At 30.6% G+C, this 17293-nt stretch overlaps 1 protein-coding gene and 1 long non-coding RNA gene across 4 annotated transcripts in view; one reads left to right on the top strand and one right to left on the bottom strand.

The window, feature by feature from the left end:
- Window positions 1-960, top strand: part of LOC146530182 (uncharacterized) — a 189937-nt gene extending 188977 nt beyond the window's left edge. For both annotated transcript variants that reach the window (XR_014878916.1, XR_014878915.1), the window contains exon 3: window positions 787-960. This is a non-coding gene — a long non-coding RNA (uncharacterized LOC146530182). The remainder of the gene's footprint in view (window positions 1-786) is intronic.
- LOC146530183 (neurotrimin-like) overlaps window positions 1-17293 on the bottom strand; it is a 79950-nt gene that overhangs the window by 61270 nt on the left and 1387 nt on the right. The gene's annotated exons all lie outside the window — the stretch shown is intronic.

The following is a 17293-nucleotide window of genomic DNA, read 5'->3' on the forward strand; positions in this document are numbered from 1 at the left end:
GCTACAAAAAAATAAGAAAATATATAATCTAGCTTTTACCTATGGTTTATGTTCCGCAGTCAAATTTCCTTCCCGATAAATAGACTATCCAATGCCAAAATAATTTTCCTAAGATTTTTGCCATTGAAACATTTTTTTACTATAATAATATTATTTTAGATTATAGAATTACAGAAAAGATAGAAAGATAGATAGATTTAAGGAATCGTGCTTTTACTACCTACGCGTCCTGAATCGTTTGTTCTAAGAATGATATAAGCTATCAAATTTTCCTCCAAACAACTTTCGGTGTTCTTTCGAGGAGGCAATTTCCCTAAGCTAAATTTCATGAGCAATATACTTCATATAGTATGTATGTATAACACTGTCTCTGCTAACGGCACTGCCGTTTTAACTCATTTTCTGTTCAACTCGTCGTTTAGTATTGAATTATCGATTAGGGTTAAATGGGGTAGAAAATAGAAGCTATTTTTATCTAAATCCTGGGGATGAATATGTTTTAGTATAAAATAATAGGCTTATTAGGATTTTTAAATAAGCCTTTTCTTCATTGATGACAAATGACCTTCGACTATATGTATTTTAAAAAATATGGAGAAGGAGAATCGTACTAATGTCATAAATGTGAATGTAAGTTTGTTTCTTAGGATATCACGCCAAAATTACTCAACTGATTTTTATGAAACTTCATTTTTCTACACCTATTCTTAGAAATATTGCATAACATTTCTTATTAAAGTTTTTGTTAATTTTAAAATAATTAATTAATTTCAACTTTTCTTACAGAAAAACAGCTACAACAAATGCATAAAGCCCCAGCTTTGCATGCACAAAATCCACGAGGGAGATGCACGAAGAAATTAGGTAAGTGAGTCATATTCAACAAACTTCCTACACGACAACAAAGAAGACTGTGGGGAATTGCTACCAAGTTGCTTTTGTAATATTAATTTATGTTAGAGCTAGTCACCTATACATACTTGTGCTAGAACTACAAGTTCTGAATACATTGTTACTGGCAAAATTCCAATACATTCGTTTATTGTGGACATGATATAGTATTTCAGCAATGAATAAATGTGTTAGACTATTAACTGAGATTAGAATTAGTTGTTAGTTGTTTTGTTAAGGTAAACGAAAAATGTAATATTTCGAAACTTACCAAAAATATAATAAACAATACGAAATTAAGGTAACTTTTCCCCAGGCTGAGATTGAACCCATAGCATTCACGATACCTTTCAAATGCCCTGCTTTTGCGATTAGATATAACTTTCGACAATTATGTACTACATGTTTTTTTGCAATCCATAAATCCATTAAAGCTAAAGTCAAGAAGTCAAAGAAATTAGTAAAACCTACACCTAAGAAAGAGGCTCGGAGTTAACCAGTATATTTATACAAATATATAATTTTCATATATTGAATTGAATTATATATACAAATATATAATTCAATTCAACATTAAAATAAAATGTAATTATTATGTACGCAAGTGTCTAAAACAATAATTAAACTATTTGAGGTTCCATATATTACAAGTTTTCCTCTTAAAATAGTCGAATTGTTGACCTTTACTGTAGATTTTAACAACACGCTACCTAATATAAGCACATTAATACCAATTATGATATTCCATAAATGAATAATAATTGTAGCATTCCAAACAATATAATTAACAAATATAACATATAATGTAATTAGTACAGTCATTATCATTTATGTATTCATTACGTTTACTGAAAGGCATTACAGTGTCTCCTAATAGAAGCAGAATATTGCCAGCTCGTTAAATTCATAAATCTGTATGAAAAATGATACTGCAGTATTCCGTAGATTGTGATTTTCAAATGAACTGAAAATGTTATATTATTATATAAGAATATGTAGACAATTGTAAAGAAATAACAATAGATAAATAGTATTTGTAATTTACAATAAAGAATTTAAAGCTATTGAAATTTTATGTAATGATAATAATTATGAGGATCAATTGAGGATTTCGTGGTGCATGGATACAAGTGTGGTTTCGATTACCAGTCAAGGACATAAAATATTTCTATTTTCTCGCTAACGAAGCAAGGTACTCAACACGATAATGTAATGCCTCGAGAATACGAGGGGAATGGGAAACGGAACTGTCTTAACACTAGGTTCCCTCTAAAAAATTCTTCTAAATACACATTTTTATAAACAGTATTATTATTTATGTTATATATATATATTTTCAGTTTGGTACTTTGCACGTTACCGTACTTCGTCTTGCCTTAGTAGAGAATTGATCGAGCGTTCTAATCAAAATCGTCAAGTTTAATTTCAGAAATTATACATAATAGAAAATTATTTACCCCGACCAATCCGTAGCATTTTGCTAGTATTAAATAAATATTTATTATATTGTAAAAGAAATATGATTTTCTTTCTTTTAATGTATCCTCATCATAACATTAAGCATAGGGCTAAATCACCTTGAGCGCAACTGCCACTTAAATAAATGTGCCATTTTACAGTGCCGTTACTACGACGCTATGAGCTTTTACTTTTAGTGAATATTTTATTTCTCATACAAAAACATTTTTTATTTACGATATTTTTTACGAATACAAGATTCGAATATAATGTAATAAAAATATTTTAATTATCTTGTATCAAATTGTCTGAAAAATGTTTTTAATGAGCTGATTTTTAAAGATCCTAATATTTATTTTTTAGAAATTTTCATTTTACAACAACTTTAGAATTCAAATAATAAATTTACAGGTGAACTTAAAATACTTTATCAATCTACTCGTTAATATCTGAGAAAAGCTTTGAAAAATGTTTAAAATGAGAAGCTTCATATTTTTTTATCCAAAATTCCTGCCGTTCCTTGATGTGAATCCTTTAAAAATAATTATGTTTTCATTATTTTAGACAAGCTATAGGAAATTGTTGAAATGTAACCCAAACTAATAGTATATCTTATCTAAGACAACTTCAATCGCTCAAGAACTATTTTAATAAAATATCCTATCATAATATACATCTATAAAAATGCCTTAAAATTTCCAGTGAAATTGAAATAAAAGCCTTAATTAGACAAAAAACTTGGGTACAATGAAAAGGAATTCGGAAATGCTGACAAAGCGGAGTATTTCTGATCTTCAAAGTCGATTTGCTCTCCAGTCGATCTGTTCTCTCATCTATTAAATAACCCTGTCATTAGAGACGGAAAAGGAAACCGATGAAGTAAACGAAGTAGTATTCCCGATTTATATAGTAATTACATTATTAACGGAATGTAAAGTATTTTTTCCATTTTTTATGAATTTCTAGCAAATCTCTTTAAAATTAATATTGCTTTCTAAATTATTCAATTTCCATCACATCTTTTAATAGTTAGTAAGTACTTGTGTGGCTAACAAACTACTATTTACTAGATTTAAGGCGGATGATGGAAAAAAAAGACAAATGTCTTTAAAATATTTCTACGTATTTCACTTGAAAATAATATTTTATCATTATATTTAATTTTACCGAGAATATTTCAGTACACAACGCCACCATCAAATTAACAAAATTTAACAAGAAAAGAAATACCATATAAACGTACTTATACAAACGTAAAAGTTTTCGCATGTATCGGAGATACTGAGAGAGCGATAGAATTAATTTCTTCCCCGAAACTCGACTTCGAAGGCTCCCATTAGCACAATTATCCCTGCATTGAACTCGCTTCATTACAGTACTCCTACGGCTGTTTAACAGCCATTTATTATAACATTTCATTGAAAAAGTTAAACTTTCCGAATAGGAAGAGGCTTTGGTAATTTGGAATATTTTTCTTCAAAAATTTTCAAACATAGAGTGAATTCGTAGCTGAAAATTGGCATTATTATGTGGCTTCTCTTTATTATTAACTAGTTATTTTCTTCGGATTTGGTTAGAAATAATTTAAAGTTCTATATATAGTATGATAAATTTATCAGGTAAAGTGGTTTACATAGAAATGATGGACGTGTTGATATATATTTTAATAAGTACTTGAAAAGATTAGTAGCACAGATTTAAAATTACGGTACCTACTAAAAAATCTTTGCTGTGTAAAACAATTGGAAAATCCTTATTGAAACTACAAAAATGCGGGTTGCATTAGGGTTTAATTCATTTTCACATTATCTTAAGTGTTTTGCAAACATACATTATATGAATAATCCAGTAGTAAAAGCGGGCGAAGCCGCAAGATGGTGGCTAGTATATGTATATTATTCATACGACACTTCCAAAAGCACCAAAAAAAAACTAAACTAAATCCAATATTCTTGGATTTAGATTTAATATGTATAAGTTTAATAAATTAGGAGCGAAACTACCCCCCCCCCCATAATAAAATCCAGTTCCATATAACTATAATGACTCAGCGGGTGAACAACGCCTTCCTAGTCGCATAAACAAATTTATTCATCAAGATGGTATCGGTTTGTCGCAGTGTAATATGTTAGATTAAATAAGCAATGTACTTGATGCTCGTAGCTGATATGTCGTCTTGCTTTTAAATTGATTTTAATTGTTTTTTGTATTAAATTTTAGGGAAAAATGAAGAAAGGTGATGATAAATGAGTTTGTAAGTGAATTTTTTTAAGTAAAATTTAAATTAAATTGTATTTTCCTATCTTTTCCTTTGTCTACAAGAGCTTAATGGAATTTGTTTTCTTTTATGGGTATTGAACCCCATCGCGTTTACCTCAATAATATTTGCTATATACATAACACAATTATTTATTTAAAACAGCTATTATAGAAAACAGCTATTTTTAAGCTTAACATTTAGTGCTTATTTTATTCCTTTTGGCTTGATAAAATACAATAGTGAAAGCTGTATTTAAATCAGTTCAGCTTTTTCTGAAAAAAAAACCGTGCACACACACAGACAATACTACAAAACGATAAAAAAATAAAAATCGTTGTTTTGAATTCTCACATTGGCTCCAATAACATTTTTTTATATATACATTTCATGTACAGTCATTGGTGTCTCATCAATCAGTTACGATTTTATTATAAGTATTTGCTTATATTACATACTATTTGTTGGTTAGCATAAATATTTAAACTACCTATTAGAGATTTAGTAAAGTAAAATGAGGTTGGAGGGTAGGCTATTACGTAAATTAGGTACCTCGCCACACCCGCCGCCAAAATATGAAGGTAGCCTTTAATCTCTTCGAACTACGTATTATGCTTAATGAAAGCAAAGTTGGAAAAATGACTGGTATATTCGAAATTTTATATGTAATTAAAAAGAAAATGAGGAAAAAAATAATATTTACTTTGTAATTAATTAATGAAAGTGTGAAATGGAAGTGCCTTAAGACTAGGTTCCCAGGTTCCCTCTGACTATCGTGACTGTGTGCGGGATACAGTGTAAAATTAAAGAAATAAAAGCTACTTTTAAAATACTTGTGTTAAATATATGAAACTTTATTTGGGGCAATGTGAGACATTCTATACCTCCATCTTAGGTTTAACAGAAACAAGTCTTCTGTTTCTGTGACATTGACATAATTTAAGATGAATAAAGTCTAAATCGGGGCCCGAGCTTGTCAGTTTTGAATAGAAGTTAACATATAGATACGTATGTTGAAGCCGTCAGGGCACAAGCGTGCAATGATTACGGGTTCGATTTACACTCGTTTAAAATGAAATATATGTGTAATATCTTTATTTTCTCGCTCTAGTAAGGAGGCAAATCGTGACGTGGAGTTCCCCCACCTATAAAAGTTTTTGTTTCTATACATTTTTTTACAATTTTACAAGTAAATTAAACTAAGTGTCAAAACAAATCATTTTTCGCTTGCGTGTTGAGCCATGAAACTCAACGCCATGACCTATTATACTAAAGCGGAAAAATCTAAATAATTTATTTAAACATTATATTGTAATTGAGTCGTGAAAAAGTAGGACAACGTCAGTAATCGTGATGGTTGGGGGAAGATGAGTATATTCTCGGAGTGTTCAGAATAGGAAACGATATTTTTACTATCCCTGTTCTTGTGGACAAGGTTGAGTTCCGCGGAGAGTTTTACACTCTTTCCCTTTGCCTGTTCTTCTATACGTGAAAAAACATGAAGATATTTCTTTAGCTATATAATAATTGCAACTCCTAACACTACAAAAACAATGATCACTTACAAGTAAATCAAAAGTATGGCCGCCAGTTCCAATAAAATGTGGTCAGCATCTTACACGACCCTCGGGTGCCATTACACACCCCCAATGCCCGTGTTCCAGTACACATCAAATAAAACTTTATTTATTACTTGCTATTTCACACTATTCTAGTACGTATGTGGACATTAAATGTACTGTTTATATCAAAATGTATTCGTAAGCCGTAAAATTGTCGTTTTACGTTGTCTCTAATATAGAGGTGATTGGAATAATAAAATCTTCTTCTTCTTCCTGCCATTAATCCTTCCTTCCTACACAACCTACTCCACTTTGCACGATCTTTTGCGTCCTCGGTGGTTAGACCATTGGTTCTCATGTCCTGCATCACGACATCCAACCAGCGGATAATCTTCCTTGACAACCTTCCTTGGGCGGATTGGATTGGATTGGAATAATAAAATGTAAATGTAAAATTTGGTGTGCTATGGTTTTTGTAAAAATGTTATTAAAATTCATATTAGAGTATGAAAATGAGACATGGAACAGTTGTAGGTTCGATTCTCACTCGGGGTAGTTAATTATTTTTTAATTTCCTTGTAGTAACAGGAGAAAAAATAGATACTCATTAAATAATATCAATATACCTCACTAAATCGACCAAGAGTACAAATTATCGCAGTCATGCCCAGAATTATAGAATTTCCATTTAGGTACCACTAGTATTTCAAGTTTATTGATAATATGATCAAACCGTATGTATTCAATAATTATATAGCTTCAGTCTATGTATGTATGTATGTATGTACGTTTCGAAATAGCTCGACAACTAATCACTCATTATCGAAGTTTGACACATATTGGCAACTGGCTAACTAAATCGACGTATTAATATTGTATATTCGTATTTCATGAAATGTACTAAATTAGTCGTTGAATGGAAAATGATGGATTGTACACAATTTTAACTATAAATTAATTTTCGTGTGCTCGTTACTTTAAATTATTAATGTTTTAATGATGAGTTATGAATTAACCTTATTTGTAGGGACTTGTTTAATAAAATATTTTAATTATTGGTAATTTTTGGTTGAATAGATTGAATTGAAAGTTAAGAAGCTTATATAAAAAAAATATTCTTGCAGGTTTTCTTTAATTTAAAAATGTATATTTTAAAAGTTATATTTTTAAAAAAAAAATAAAATAGACAATTGTGCTTTATATTTCAGCTTCACGCTGTATCCCGCACACAGCAGAGTAGCCAGAGGGAACCTATTTTAAGACACTCGGTTCCCCACTTTCTGCCGGATTCCGGAGACATTGCGTGTTGAGTGGCAGAACTCAACGCCGCGCTTTACCTTGACACCAGAGTGAAGAAATGGAAATATAAATATTATATCCTATATCTTATAAAACAAAGTCGCTTTTCGTGTCTGTCTGAACTTTCTAACTCTTCTTCTTCTAAACCACCCAACGGATTTTTATGCGGTTTTCACCATTAAGTCGAGTATTTCTCAGGGAAGGTTTATATATAGTTTATTATTTGTACATTCTTATGTAAATTAACATAAATACGATAAATGTGTCTAAACTCCTACCCGTTGAGACACTTTCGCGCATGCGCTGCTTTAATGGTAAGTACTACATGAAAATAATGTACTGGAGTATTGTTCCTCTTAATAAGATCTACAAAAAAGTCAGCGAAGGCATATTCATATCTTTTAAGAATAACGTGTAGTGATCATATTTCTGTCTAAAAATAGTAATTTCAATATATTTTTTATTGTGAGGGATATTTTTCCATAATGGTATTATTCCTTATCCTTTAAAATACTTTATTAATTTTCTACGTTAAACGAAGATAAAATTTGCTGTTTACACTATTTCGAAATTGCGAATAGTTTTAGAGAAAAACGCATTTAATTATTGACACATCACGCCGTTGACTCATCAGCTGTGCCGACTCAAGTTTTACTTATCCCTTACTCTCAGCATATAAATAAGTATATTAGTTACGTTGGCCATTTAATGTAGATCAAAACTGTCTTTTACTGTTTTTTCATTTTAATAAGTACTTTAGAAGTTGTTACAATATCAAAACATCCTTGCTGCGAAACGCGCCCCGCGACGTTTTGCTTATACAAGCGCGTCATGAGCAGTCATCGGTTGTTCAGTGATAGAATGTTCGCCTGCCACGCGGGTGGCCCGGGTTCACTTCCCGGCCAATGCATTCTATTTAATTTTCCTCACAGGCAGCCACGTAGTGCTTGCTTTTCATCAGGGACAGAATACCCTCTTCAGTATTAACCACAAGCTCGAAAAAAAAACCCGCCCGCTATAGAGGCATAGCAACGAAGATTTAGATGCGTTTGCACGTATTGGATAATTGGAGTTGAATGTATTATTTCAGCGCGATATATTTGGTTTCATATTTTTTATAGTAGTTATTAGTTGGTAGGCTTTTGTTTATAATTTCTTCCGTTTAAAAATAGTCATTTAAATATATTTTAATAACTACTTGAAAAGATTAGTAGCACAGATTTAAAATTACGGTATCTACTAAAAAATCCTTGCTGTGTAAAACAATTGGAAAATCCTTATTGACACTACGAAAATGCGGGTTGCATTAAGGTTTAATTAATTTTCACATTATCTTAAGTGCAAACATACATTATATGAATAATCCAGTAGTTAAAGCGGGCGAAGCCGCAAGGGGGTCGCTAGTATATTATAAACATAAATAAATATTTCACTTTCTCGAGTGGGGATCGAACCACAACCGTCGCGTTACAGTCACACCCTTGTGCCGCTGCGCTCCACTGGCCTTTAAGGACACGAACTTTAAAGACAAAATTGTTGTTTTTTTTTCAACCACGTTCAGAAACACACACGAATTCTACATATATCTCATTTATAATATTAAGTATTCACTTTTGTATTGTAGTCCCCAATAAATCTTTAGCACAATGGATGTCTTTATCGTTCATCGGGGTTTTGTATGCCGTAGGATTCTGGGCTTAGGCTGCTTTACAGCTGTTCGCAAATGATAAATGCGTTCGCCATTTTATTGGTAAAAGAAATTGATCTAAGGATGTAAGTTAATGATTACTTACTTATATACTAAACTTTTTCTTTTAAATTTTTTTTTTGGTATATTTTTGTATGTTCTTTACTGTATTGATTCTTGTAGTTTATTAGTAGGCGTACGTTTAAGATATTGCACGTGAGAATTGTAAATCCTGAAGTACTGTATTTATAACGCATAAAAATATACACTTGGATGAAGCAAACAAGTAACAATCCATAATACATTCTTTTATATTTTGCTTAGAATAAACAATTTTCAGTCAGCTTAACTGTAAAATTACTTTTTTTATGTATTTTAAATTGTAGAATTTTCAATTGGAACCCCTGACCATCACAAATATGGCTCAAACTAAGCCTATTGAGGCTGTAGTGCAGCAGCACAGCCTATGAATGTAATCGTGACGATATTGGGTTTTATTCACACTTACTGGAATGAATTCTTTCGTCTCCCTCTGGTAACAACGGAAAGCGACATATAGTAAAGCTTTTTAAAAATGAACCAAAATTAGGAAACGGAGTGTTTTAACATTTATCTCCCTCTAACCGCCCTACTATATGTGGAATACATATTAAACCTTTTTTTAAAATTATATTATTCAAGTAAATACAAATATATTTGAGGATCTAATTTATTACATTCGCAATAGTCTAATATAGGTATGTAATCTAATGCGTGGGTCCCGAGTCGCTACTTAGACACAGACATCAAAACACTTGAACTGTCAAGGACTATGGGGAACTTACGTAAATAACATTTGTACATGAAATATATACATAGAATAAGTTTTTTTATTACGCATTTTTCCTTATATTTGTAGATATATTTTTGTAATAAATTTCTCCGTTTTTATTTATTTTTCTCTTATGTACTAATACTATTAGGATATAGTTAAGTGATGGTACAGATAGTAAAAGCGATAGTTGTGTGTTCCTTTTTGGGGAATTTAGAGAAACTTTATTTTTGATTTCCAATTTTACATGCCTAAGTTGAATCTCGTTACTCGGTAGCGTAGCCTCTATTTTTTTTCCTTAATACTTTTCCCCACATTGTATGAGGGACAGGGAACCTTGTTAACACACTCAAAACGAGTAGAACGGAGTGTCTCAACACTAGTTTCCCTTGGACTACCCAGCTATAAGCTAACTGTATATATACAAATTAAACTATTTTGTTAGTGGAGATATCTTTTACAAAATAAAATATAGCATTAACAATAATCTACGATTACAATACAATATATATGAACTAATAGCAAAAGTAGACATCCGCCTACTACTAATATTATTAATATAAGTATCTAATACATAAATTAATTATTTACATATATATTATACCCTCTGCCAGATATAAGCTTCTAATAAGGAAAAGGATAAAGAGAAACTTAAATCTTATCTACGCTACCTACGTACAATAAGGCCGTTATTAGTGTTTTCATTTACTATTTCATTCATTTCGTAGTAAAATAATATTTATTTATTCGTTTTTATTAAATTAATAAATGGGATAAAATTAATATTAATCTATATATATAAAATCGAAAGGTCACTCACTCATCACGAAATCTCAGAAACTACAAGTGCTAGGAATCTCAAATTTTGCATAGGAGTTATTTATAGGACGTAGGTGCTCGCTAAGACGGGAACTTGCAATATTCGACTCCTAAGGGGTTGTTTTTGGGGTTGAAAATTTGTATGAAACTTCGTTACTACAAATGCTAGGAGTCTCAAATTTTGCATGGACGTCACTCATAGGACGTAGGTACTCATGAAGACAGAAATTAATAATAACGTAGTTCACGCGGGCGAAGCTGCGGGCGGGCCCCTAGTTTAATAAAGATTTTATCCCATTCATGTCACTGTACATTAAGTTGTTTGCCGAAGGCCGAATCCCGCACATCGACGATATACCTGGGCAAAAGGAACCGTGAGAATCGAACCTCCAAATGTTATATAGTTCTACCACGATAGCGTTTCACCATTTGAACACTAATATTATTATTTATTATCAGTCCACTAGCAAATATTTAAATATATAAAATAGTTAAATATATAAAATAGTTTTATATATATAAAATAGTTAACACATTTAACTTAACCTCGTTTCTCCAAAGTGCTCTAAAAGACTAAACCTAAACCTAGTTATCGTGTTATCTATTTTCAGCGGCTTTCGAGAAACAAAAAAAAATGTTACGAACTCAAGGTCTACTTGGAAATTGAATTATTAAAGTCTTTCTTAGAATAACTAACGTTATGTAGTGGAATGCTTGTAAATAATGTTAAAGTTTTTTACAAGCTTTTTTGGGATTTATTTTTCTTGGGATAATATTTTTTTTTCTTTGTTTTGGAAATATTTAAATAGTATTTTATGAACCTTTTTTATGTAAATTAATTTAGGTAATATTTATAAAAAAACAATAAAATTTACTTTAATATAACTATTAAATTAGGCAGAATATGGGGGTGTAGATTCGAATAGAATTGCAGAATAAATAAATTTAACATATTTGAATATTTGATCTCGAGATGGTGGGGTGTTAGGTTCCTCAAATTAGCATGCACTATTTTTAAATGGATACATTGAATGGCCATTCTGGTCTTTAAGATCGAGCACACAATATATTTAGAAAAACCACAACTTTAATTAGGCTAAAATTAAATACTTCAAATTAATGAATAATAGGCCTTTTTTGACACTTAACCCGCTTTTTATTCTCGGTGGCGTCGGAAACAAAGTAAAAAACTGCAATTTCGTGCTTGAAACGTATCGTAGTTATGAAATTATTCGTAACTAGTTAGCTCACGAGTTCATTGTAATAACTTAGCCAACGTTCTATTATTCGTTTTATTTTTTTTTATTTTTAGGTATAAAAAATGTTAACATGATCTTTTTATAAAAATATTTCTGACAGAATATTAATTATAAATGAAAAATCGTTTTTTTTTATTCAATAAAAATTAATATCACTTAACTTGGAAGAGACAAGAGCCAAGAGCTTTTCTCTAAATTTCATAATACGGTTAGTATTATAAATCAAAAAATTAGATCTGTATTTCTGTTTCTATATGAATTTTAAATTCATTGTCTAATATTATAGTAGAAATATGATAATTTTAAACTTGATGAGAGCATTTCTAGTTTCCAAACATTTCCTTTTCCCGTAACTGGGAAAAACATAGTATTTTTAACGTCCATTCCACTTTAATAAATACTAAAACAACGAACTTTCTGTTCCGAGAACGTAAAACTGTACTTTTAAGTCAACTCCTCTAGAGCTGTAAGTGACCTATAAGTGATGCTTGACACAATATATCAGTTGCTGGTTTATTTTAAGTTCTTTTTAAGTAGTACTAGTTGTAGCCCGCAGCTTAGTTTATAAAAAATATAAATATTAGTTTTCTTACGTTCTCGTAGTAATGTAATTCGTACAATAAAACTTTCCAGAAATAAATTTTAGCATTTGCCAAGTGACAATTATTGACTTTATGTCTTTGAGTCACTCTCGGTGAGACAAAGCTGAACCACTACGCCATGATGATGCTGATTTGAATTTAAAGGAGGGTTAAAGTTTTAGTTAGTTAGTTAGTTTATGCAGTCGAAGTTTATATTTGTTTTTTTTTTTTAGTTTTACGACCCCGCCAAACATAATAGGCAGACACAATCTAATGTTTAAGCACTCTGTTTTCTTTTTTTGCTGTTTGAGTTTAACCGTTAAAAATAAAAATATTATTTTTTTAAAATTGTAACATCCTTGGCATTGTAAAAACTTGGCAACTCTTATTTAGCATACACGTTTTCTCGCAACGTAATGTTTTGCTTTGTCGCTAAGCACGAGATGAATATGCAAATAGGATTTTAGTGCTACTTTCATAAGTTAACTGAAATTTGTATAAAGAAGCACTTCATACTAAATTATAATATAAATGTTACGTGACTCCAATGTAGTAAAATAAATTAGCGTCGTTTTTCACACGCTTTCATTAACTTTATATCTTTTGTTCAGTTTTTTATTGTATTATATTTTTAATAAGTACTACAGACACGTGGTCAGTACTTTTTTAACTTCTCCATAATACTAAGGTTCTTTGTATTATGTTTTTTTTGCCGACGCGATGCTTGTGGGTTCGATCCCCAGTCTAGAATACGAAATATTTATTTACGTTTATATTTCCATTTCTTCGCTGAACATCCACCAAAACTTTCTTTTTATATTATTAGTCAGATAAATCATATTTGTTTGTAATATTTTTTTTTCAGCTTCACGCTATATCCCGCACATAGCAGGGTAGGCAGAGGGAACCTAGTGTTAAGTAAGTTCCCTACTTTTCGCCGAATTCTGGAGGCATTGCGTATTGAGTGGTGGAACTCAACGCCGCGCCTTTGTCCAGACACCGGAGAGAAGAAATGAAAATATAAATTTAAATAAATATTTCATCTCTTCGAGTGGGGATTGAACCCACAACCAGTCGGTTTTACAGTCACACTTTGTGCACTTGCGCCACACCCTAAGTAAATAATTTCTTACATTATTATACTTTTAACAGCAGTATTGATTTTTAATCAACTAGTTAATAAAATTAAAACAAATTATATGTACCTATAATATTTAATTAAATTTCTGAGTAAATATCGAAATTAAACATGAAATATGTATACAATTTCCCAAATAATAAGTAATAATAAGAAAAGAAGAAAAATCACATGCATTTATATTCAATTTTAAATCTGTAGAGAAAATAACAAATATTTAACTGGCCTCATTCGGTAGTACAATTTATGTAGTTTTAATTTTAAGCTGCTTGCTTTAAAAGTTCTGTCCCAATTTTTTTTCACTCTTTATTTAATTTCGCTTGGTTACCAACTGTGTTAATTTTTTTATATTGCAAAGCTTAAAAACAACTTTTTGGGGTGTAAATTAAAATTAATATTGTTATCTATATTAATTTTAATTAATAACATACTTAAATATATTATTTGAATCAGAATTTCATGTATATAAAGTATGTAGTTTTAACTTAGATTGACGTTTGATATATAAAGGACATTGGGCATTTCACTATGGATCAATTACCCACGGCGAACAAAATTAATTTTAGGTTAGATGTAGGCACACGTAAATAAACCTAGATTAAAATAGCATAGGTCGCGTGTCTGCAGGATGTGGGGTTAACGAGAAAATGGTACTAAAATATATTGTATTTAAATTTACAACAGAGGTTTTGAACTTTTTTTTAGCTTCTGAATTCTGTAGGCATTGCGTGTAGTGGTGGAACTCAACTAGACACCAGAGCGAAAAAATGAAAATAGTAAGAATCGAGCCACTCGTAGTACTACCAGTCGCGTTTACAGTCACACGGTTGTGGCCCAGCGCCACGACTGGCCTCAACTTAACTTGGTTTACATTGTAATAATATATCGTTATCTACAAACTCTCTTTAATGATATAATTCAAAAATAAAGAGAGCAATGATTATACGAAAAAAAGTTAATTAAAACTAATAGTAACGCTTGACAACAAAGGGCTCTGCACTTATATTAATGGAACTTGCGTACGTGTCAAATAATCAGATTGACATTATGTCAATTTCCAATAGTAGAACAACGGAGTCATACGCCCGCAAAAAATTGATGACATTTTAAGTAATTTTTACAAATAAATTATATAAAATATCACAATACAATTACAATTAACTGATTATTTCCATTTCTCCGTGGTTTTGAATTAAAATGACTACAGAAAATAAATGTAATAGTTTCTTGGTTTTTATTCGCGACTTATAAAAAGGTTTTAAAACGCCTAATGTAATTTAGTGAAATTGATGATTTCGATTCGACTAACGAAAATCCAAATACAGTTAAAATCCAAAAGGTCAAAGAAAATAAAATTAAATAATAGATATTTAGAAAATGTCGACACGCACGTCATAATAGAATCACATAAAGATATCAATAGCAATAAAATATGAAATTCTAATAAATTGGAAACCATTCCCGAATATCCTACAGATTATATGAACTCAGTCGTTTCGGTTCAATGAATCTGAATTATTCACGTCCGCACGAAAGCGAGGAAACTGGTGATGTGCTAAAACTTAAAAGTATCTAACATCGTAGGATTTATGTTGACTTTTACAAATAGATATATCTAATATATTTGTTTTTTGTTTGTTTAAAGCTGTAGGCAAAGAGAACCTAGTGTTGAGACACTCCGTTCTTCGCTCTTAGTTTGATTCGAATTCCAGACATATGTAAATGGCGGAATTTAATGTCGCATTTTGGTAAAAACTAGAGTTCGTTTATCTATATATATAAAATCGAAAGGTCACTCACTCATCACGAAATCTCAGAAACTACAAGTGCTGTATTCGATTTCTAAGGGGTTGTTTTTGAGGTCGAAAGTCTGTATGAAACTTCGTCACTACAAATGCTAGGAATCTCAAATTTTGCATAGACATCACTAGGACCTAGTCATGGAGACAGAAATTAATAATAACATAGTTCACGCGGGTGAAACCGCGAGCGGGCCGCTAGTATTTCTATATAATTATAGTAAATAGTATTTGGTATTTCTTTATTAAAGTAATTTCAGTAACAAATGAGTGATTTTTCACTGTTTTTGGTGCTAATGCCTTATAAGGTACGTAGCTATTAACTAAAGTTGTGTTTTCATGTTAACATTTGGTTTAGGTGTATATTTTTGAAATAATTAACTCTTATATAGTGTTTGAACCCGTTATAAATTTATTCTAAAATATTCATAAAACTTAATAAAAACAATACTTTAAATATGACAAATATTGATAATGTTTATGTTTCTCATATTATATTAATTGGGCAAAGTAAAAATATACACATTTATAATAGTTACATATTATATTATTAAATTTTTTTAGAGATTTGGAATTAATAATAAGGCACCAGTATCCACCTTACCTTACGGTTAAAACTTTCGTAATTAAACGCCAAAACCGCAGTCTTTCGTTGAACTGAAGTCAAATATTGTCAAGTTTCGCCACTATGAAACTCACATAATCGTCGCGTCACCCCTACAAGTTGAGAGAATCCAAGTGCACTTGCATGTCGTCGTTAAAATATTTCTAACATTTTGTATTTCACTAACACCGAAAAAGATTTGAGCTAAAAATTTATATTTTTAAGTCTTTTGACGTAAAAAGAATAAATTTAAACAATATTTTTTTTTTAAGTCTTTTAACCAACTTTTGCGATTGTACTTTGTGTTATTTTATTATATATTTTCTGTTTTACTTTTTATTTATTTATAATTGCATACCTGAGCAGGCACTGTATCTAATTTCATAAATATGAACACCAAGCCGATTTTGAACCTGTTACCCTAGAGACACAACAGTAAGAAATCACACTTTCTACGAGTTAGTTATATACTTGAGAGTTCTAAAGTAAAATCATCTATTTGCAATAATTTAACATAATTTGAATAATCTTAGGCAATAATTTGTGTGGCAAGTTAGAAAACTTATAATTAACTTGAGGCTAGTTTAGAAATCCAATCTGTATCCTGCACGTAGAAGGGTTAGGGCACGTGAGGATCTAGTGTTAAGGCACTCCGTTCTCGTTAAGATACTTCCGTTCCCCACTTTAATCCAAATTTTACCTCATTTAACATAGCAAAGAAATTAAAATATTAAATATTTCATCTCCTCGAGTGGGAATTCAACCTAAAACCTGTGACGCTTACAGTCACCCGCTTTGACAATGGGACTATCAAGTTACTGCAGTTGTATTATCAATAGAACAACTAAATCAGTAAGAAGAAAAAATAAAATAAGAATCAATCTACTTTAACTGGTATCGTAAATTTCACAAACGTAACTAGAATAGTGGGGGCCGCGCGGCCCCTTTACTATTTTTGCTTCTAGCAGGCAAATTTTAATTTTCGATTGATTTTGATTAGATGCTCCTAAATGACAAATAGTAGGCCCGATTTATGAAATCAATACTTTTTATTTTTAAAAATATTCTGACTTAATTATTACAAGTTTTTGGTAATATATTTATTTACTTTATTAATATCTATGAAAC

Source organism: Heliconius melpomene, chromosome 17 (assembly GCF_056956725.1).
Source record: "Heliconius melpomene rosina isolate 202511_hmr_F chromosome 17, ASM5695672v1, whole genome shotgun sequence".
Taxonomy (NCBI): Eukaryota; Metazoa; Arthropoda; class Insecta; order Lepidoptera; family Nymphalidae; genus Heliconius; species Heliconius melpomene.